General features: G+C 38.6%; 1 protein-coding gene across 2 annotated transcripts in view; it reads left to right on the top strand.

The window, feature by feature from the left end:
• The first annotated feature begins 3,722 nt into the window (after positions 1-3,722).
• Positions 3,723-6,000, top strand: part of LOC139740805 (histamine N-methyltransferase A-like) — a 58,137-nt gene continuing 55,859 nt past the window's right edge. The window contains exons 1-2 of one of the 2 annotated variants that reach the window (XM_071651377.1): positions 3,723-4,048; positions 4,281-4,416. The gene's annotated coding sequence lies outside the window, so the exon portion shown is untranslated. Of the gene's footprint in view, positions 4,417-6,000 lie in introns of both variants that reach the window. The other variant, XM_071651378.1, reaches the window with a different exon arrangement.

The following is a 6,000-nucleotide window of genomic DNA, read 5'->3' as shown; positions in this document are numbered from 1 at the left end:
CTCACACCCACACACAAAAAAACAAAGTTAAAACAAAAAACATTGTCACTGAAAAACGAATCAATGGGGAATCGTACTATACCGAAAGGTCACACAAATTTGTCACTGGAAGGAAATTTTTCAAAAAGGGTAAATGCAACAAATCTGTCAAAATCTTAGCCGTGATGACTGTGACATTCGGGAGAGATTAAAAATCAGAGAAGGGTATTTTGCCATGAAAAACCTACGATTGCAAAGGGAGTACATCTCAAGATACATCAACGTAACAAAGAAAAGTGGTGGCAGGAAATGGCAAAAGCTGCAACACAATTCGCCAAAGCCAAAATGCCAAGGGCAGTCAGTACCTGTATGCCGATTAATGTTTCTCAATGCCCTTGGCATATCCGAACGACAAGTGCGTACTGCCACTGCAAAGAAACATACGAAAACAGGCGTTCTTGAAGGCGACAAACATGGGGGTTGCCAAAAATCCTCGGCCAATTAAAATGACAGAAGGTTAAGGATCATCTGAGTAGGTTCCCTTGTGTACAGTCACATTATTGTCGAAGAAGCAGTAAGTGTAAATACGTGTCAGATGACCTCACAAATATAAATATGATGTTTGAAGATGAACATCGATGTGTGGCTTCGTATTATCTAAATCAGAAATTCATGAGAAAACAATGTAAAAATTCATAGACCAAAAAAGAATCTTCATGGGAAATGCAGGGTCACACAATAAGGCCCGACTGACCATTGACTTGTTTTCTGAACTTCTGTAGGGTGATCACAACCCAAAACCATTGATGATAGCACGGGGTGACAATTTGAAAATAGTGACAACGTGACATCTGCATCATTGAAAAATACTATTAGTATTACAATTATTGTCAAAAGAGAGGAAGAAGGCGAGCAGCAGCTAGGCCAGCAACAACCTTAGATAGTACCGCCTTTAAATTCACCTAAAGAAATTGACAAATGATTCTAACTTCGACGTGTTCAAATACATTAGATCACATCATTTGCCCCTCTCCCCCAGAAAAAAAAAGAAAGAAAAGCGACTGCGCCTTCCTCTGATATTTATATACGTATAAAATGCTTTTAAGGAAATAAAATCCACAAGAATAATATCTATTTGAATGCTAACATGATATAGTAAATACTCTCTCAATATAAGGAAGTTGGCCGAATTAACAGAATCGCTTATGTTTTTGGTTTCATTACTAAGAGTGTATTAGTTCTATGCCTTCCTTATTTCAAAATACCGGGTGGTATTGAAAGTTTGGTTTGGTTTAGCTTGAGTCATTTTGTTTTATATCTACATTTTTAACACAAACATGATCATACCTAGCATGCATGCATGATATACACGCAACAGAAAAACTTTCCGTAATCAAATAATACCTTTATTTGCGAAAAGGTTTTAAGCAAAATTACTTGGCAGGGGTATTGCTATCTACACGTAATGACTTCAGTCTGCAAGATGTTCTGTGTGAAAATGAGAGTGGAAGGGGTTTCAGGAAGGGGTATTGGTGGGGATATTCACTTGACTTACTTCTGTGTGAAAGTGAGTTTTGAGTCGTGCATACGAGTGAACACACAATTAACAACAATGGTCACTTTTCAAAAGCCATTATTTTTGTTGGGTCTCACTTTTAAACATTCTGCGTCTGGTGAATGTATTTGTGGTGTTGTTACTTTATCATCATTGTGTCACCCCATATGCAACATTAACAGTACATTTTTGCATTTCTTGCTCACAATTACGTGAAACAAGGATTATGCAGCATTTGATTAAGATCAGACTTTTAGACTTATGAAGTTAAAACTTCCAGTTGCATTTTCTTGTTTAAGGCAGGTGTGATAGATTTGATTGGTTTGTTGCATATACCAGAAGATTGATACGCTGTAATGAACCTGTACGAAAATACGTTTGGTAATCAATTTTATTTAAAATTGCATGCTGTGAAACGAATAACACATGTTGGTATTTCAAGTTCATGTCTGGAACATTAATTTTCCCATGAAACACATATGCTATTGTAATAAATAAAAACGCGAGAATAATTCTTTAGCTTGGGTTTCTAATTACTTTCTAAAAGAACATCACCCCCCCCCCCCCCCCGGGGGGGGGGGGGGGGGATATATGAAGAGATTAATACTATAGTAGGTGTCAAGCATTTTCAATTGCAACCACAAAGCTTGATTGCGGTTACCAATTTTGGCTCCACACCTTAAGATAACAACTAGGATAAAATTGCCTCATCGACTTGATCGAGTTGATAGAAACAGGTGGCATGAAGTGGCACAATCACGAATTTCAATACTTTATAGTAAACTATTCAAGTTGCTTATCAGTATGTTGCCATCAGATGTGGATACGCTTCAGAACTAATACAATGTAATATGGTTCTTGTACTGATGATTCTTGTAATTACAAGAGGCTTATTATTCCCTTTGAACCAGTTTTAAAAGGACATTCCAGACGATTTTCTAAATTTCACATCATGTAGTACATAAATCGACAACTCCATGTATAGATTTGTGAAATCTATTGTGGTTCTGGAGCAGAGAAACAATAGTTTGAAAAACCTTAAACAAATTACACTGAACAAGGATGATGACATAGGAGGTTCACATATTTCAGAAATGTAGCATTGTAATTCCATTACAATGCTGCTTGCTTGCGAGTTCACCTGTGTATAATCTATGCATGCCTTCTTCTTTTGTTCTGCTTCCTTTAGCCCCAACTCATGCATTGTTATGGTGACTCTGCCATGTCATCAACCTTGTTCATTGCAATTTGTTCTAAATTTTGCAAATATTCTTATTCTTCATCCCAATTATCACAAATTCTGAAACTCTGTCTTCAGTATAACTAATTTATAGTTGTTCAAATGTAAAAATCTGAAAATCATCCGGAGGTCTCCTTTAACGTCACACCGTGTCAAACTGAATCTGTCTCACGGGAAGACAGTTGATTCATGGTTTATTGCAAAATGAGCAGCCACTCTTGAGGAAGATATGTCTTTATGATGGTAATGACTCGTCGCCACCCCTACTTCTAGAAGATGAGCGAATAGATAATGGTAAAGACACGCATGGATGCGCGAATAGAAATTACGCAAAGATTGATGAAATGAAAATCAACATTACTCTACTGGACGTGACAAGACACTACTCTCACATATAGATTCATAAAGAAATATACATGAAAATTACACATTACGGTTACATTGCATTTTGCAGAAATGAGTCGCAAAAGTGTAAAATTGGCTTTCCCAAGAGGGTACGCTTTCAAACACTTTCACAACATACAACTCTGGTTAACACTTCTGTATACATATTTCTGGACGGGGTTGATTTTCGTTTAACACGTTTTACCATTCACTAGGGATAATTTTGCCCCACTTCATGAACGCAAAAACAAATACGACTTTATGTTAGAATTCAAAATGAAGCTTCAGATTGCTTAGAAAGATGGCGGTATCAACTCCTGCTCATCAAAGGCATAAAAGCACCTGTGGAATTATTTCATTCATCGCTAGGGAACTGACACCTGTTTGAATAATTCAAGCCAGCTGGAATTCCAGCTCTTGAACCTGGTATAAAGTCTGATTTCGTAAAGTGGTCTGAAGTTCATGGTCATACCTTTGAAGTTCGGCGTACAGCATGAACGAATGAAAAACAAACTGTTTTTAGGACGTCGATCATTACACAGTAGAGTGAAGTCCTGGAAACAAAAATGTTTGAATTCCTCGACATTTCAGAACCCCTTTACAGTTAACATTTCTCATTCATTACCACAACTCACGCAAACCTCAACATGCTAAAAGGATGTGGGATAATGAATCGTAATCGAGGCTGTCGTCTTGAACCATGAGAGTGTTGTCGACATCAAGCATGTATACTCCCAAGGGACAAAGGTATGTGACACGCTAACCTGTACCTGAAGTGCCCCATCATTGATGGCAATAAGCCTAATCCCTTCCGACAACACACTGGCGGTGGAATCATGCAGCAAAGGGCTACCAAACGAAAAATGTATCAAGCCTTCCCGGATGTGCAGGTAAATAGTTTGTCTTTTATTTCGACTTCACGCCCTCCTCTTCTTTCTGCTTTTTCATTTTGCCGGCACCGACTATAACAATCATGACAAGTCGGTTATAGAGAGAGACTATAAGCTCGATACGGTAGTCCTGCTGATTCTGTTGATAGGTGTACACGATTACAGCATTTTATGATTCCAACCCAATGGCATCGTTTTTCTGTTTGCTCATTCGGGAATGTCGCACTCCAAGAAACCATCATGGCATTTAAAGGGAGAGGCGACTTGTAGTCACGCACACGTTACTTGGGGTTCGTAGACGCCGGACTGGACACCGACTGGACGCTTTGTGTCTGGACACACGTTCATGCACCCCCTCTCTCATACTGGTAAGTGGCTATAAATTTTAATAAGATTGTAGCTTTTGTGACATGATTCCTATCTAGTTCATTATAGAGGTTTGAAGTCGGAGCTGGGGAACTGGCAATCTGTAATCAAGAAATTGGAAAAATGATCGACACATAATCGCGAAATTATTACTTCCTAAGACTGTGATCGGGTAAGTTGTATCAAAATACGCCGCATTGCAATCGTCCATTAAAGTCCTTCTTCCTACTGCGCCTCACCCCCCCCCCCCCCCATAGACCTCCACCAACCTTGGTCTAAACGTCTCCGAAGCAGAAGGGCACAGAATCGTGACCATAGCACCGGATGCATAGTAATCTATTACCCCGCCCAGTTCTTCATGCAGACATAATGTTGACTGCTCCATGTGGTTCATTTACACGGCTTTTTTTTTTTTCATTGTTATCCATTCTATTACCTCTAGTTTTCTACAGAATTCAGCTGGAATTCGTTTTTCATTCAGGTTTTGTTATGCACAATTCACAGTCAGGGTAATTCCCGAGAGGACTGTTCCGGTATACTGTACTCCAATTCTATGCACGTTTTGTTCACAAAAGTTGCCCATAACAACCACAAACTTTGCCGGAGGTTTGCCCGAATTAGCAACAACGAAATGAATTCCTGCCCTAGAAACTTCATTAGAGGGATCAGATGAATGAAATGCTTCGTTAGGCTGTATAGGGGGGGGGGGGGGAGGAGGAGTCTATGATGTATACATCTTTGTACAGAACTGGTCTATTGACTGGTTTCCTGACAAGACATGACCGGTATGCTCACCTCTATTACAGAGATTGTTCCTGACAGGGACACCAACAAAGTCTACCCAAGTTTGTTCGCCATGAAAGCAATGTATACAGACCGGATTGAAAGTATTCTAATTTGAGTACACTACAGGCAAAGGTGCATAGAATACCTCATTAGCGTAAGGTCTTGAGGCAAAATGTTCATAAGATTGAATAGTTAAGAAAACCAGGTTATGGAGAGTGCATGCAATTTTCGATTAGACCTAAGTTCTTTTTTCATTTTTCATTTTTTGAGGAAAAGGAAACCGTGAGCATATGGTGAGAGTTCACAGAGGCACGTATAGACGGAAAAATTGTTTCATTTTGGATTTTTTTTCTTTTCCTCAAAAGGGAAAGTTCGTTCAGTTCAAAAATCCCAACTCTAAACCCGTTGATGACATTATGACTACCAATTTGGAAACAGATTAAAACGAATATAAGTGAAAATGCTAATAATAGAAACCATACTTAAACGTTGAATTCCTGTGTATCATGAGAACGTAACAGTTACTGTATGGTATTTTTTATTTATGAAACTTTAGAGAAAATGTACACTTATCATTGAATACTCGATTTCCCTTGTTATTGAAATCCTTGCGTTTTTTTAATGGTTCGCAATATGAGTGTGTTTGTGTGCTTGTGTGCGTGTGTGTGTATGAAAAAAAAGTAGATGTTGTGTCACCTTATACTTAACCCCCCCCCCAAAAAAAAAAAAAACGGAAAAAAACCCCGAATCATATTTGCAGGTTAACAAAGAAGCAAGTGAAGATCGTGACTCGTTACTTC

This window comes from Diadema antillarum, unplaced genomic scaffold (genome assembly GCF_040938485.1).
Source record: "Diadema antillarum isolate AM-2024a unplaced genomic scaffold, OU_Dant_1.0 seq00000885_RagTag, whole genome shotgun sequence".
In the NCBI taxonomy this organism is placed as follows: Eukaryota; Metazoa; Echinodermata; class Echinoidea; order Diadematoida; family Diadematidae; genus Diadema; species Diadema antillarum.
The sequence above is the reverse complement of the archived record's forward strand: the minus strand, read 5'-3'. Positions and strand labels throughout refer to the sequence as shown.